The following is a 980-nucleotide window of genomic DNA, read 5'->3' as shown; positions in this document are numbered from 1 at the left end:
ATTAATTATAAAATATCTTTAAATCAGAGTTATTAGATTTTACTTATATAAATTTATATCAAAGGGGTTTAGTAGGAAAAACTTTAATTACTTACATACTAAATTTTGTAATCACAAAAATCGTCATACAAATATAATGAACAAGAAATTTGTGAAATCATTAATTTGCAGAAAAAAGATAAATAATATAAGTTCATAATATTAAATTTTAAAAATTTTGAAATGATGTTGAATATTTTAAGCTAAATATAGTTTTGTCTTTTAGCAATTTTAAATTTTTCATAGCATAAAATAACTAAATATTCCTATTAATAAACTCAAAATTTTTTAAACAGGTGGTCGCAACTAAAATGTTATTACTGTTTAATTTCTTACGGTCGTACACCATAAAACTTTCAAACTGTAGCGAGATCAAAAAACACTAGCATTAAAGTGGTCACACAAAGTCCAAACTGCAAGTAATAACCAAAGAACACTACAGTATACTGCTGAATATATTATATTATATTATATATATATACATATACTGAATATTTTCAGCTAAATACAGTTTGATCTTTTAGTAATTTTAAGTTTTCCATAGAAAATAAAAGCTAAATATTCATATTATATAATCACGAATCCTTTGAGAAAAATTTTATATTGTTAATTTATGATGTTATAAATATTTTAGCGATCGATTACTATAAAATGTATTTATTATAACTATAGTTATATATATTTCATCCACCGACGAATCGTGTTGTGAATACACCGAATTTGGGAGAAAAAAGAAATCAGTAATCTCAATTGTTTTTAATAAATCGAATTTTTATTTTGTAACATGAATATTATATAAATAAGTACTTATTTTGACTATGGAAAGAATAATTATAACATATCTTGAAATCAGAATTATTTGATTTTAGTTTTACAAATTCATATCAAAGATACTTAATTAGCAAAAGTTTAATTACTTACCATACTAAATTTTGTTGTTA

This window comes from Halyomorpha halys, unplaced genomic scaffold, assembly GCF_000696795.3.
Source record: "Halyomorpha halys isolate HHAL.00 unplaced genomic scaffold, Hhal_1.1 Scaffold1095.1, whole genome shotgun sequence".
NCBI classification, from domain to species: Eukaryota; Metazoa; Arthropoda; class Insecta; order Hemiptera; family Pentatomidae; genus Halyomorpha; species Halyomorpha halys.
This window is presented reverse-complemented; position numbering follows the sequence as displayed.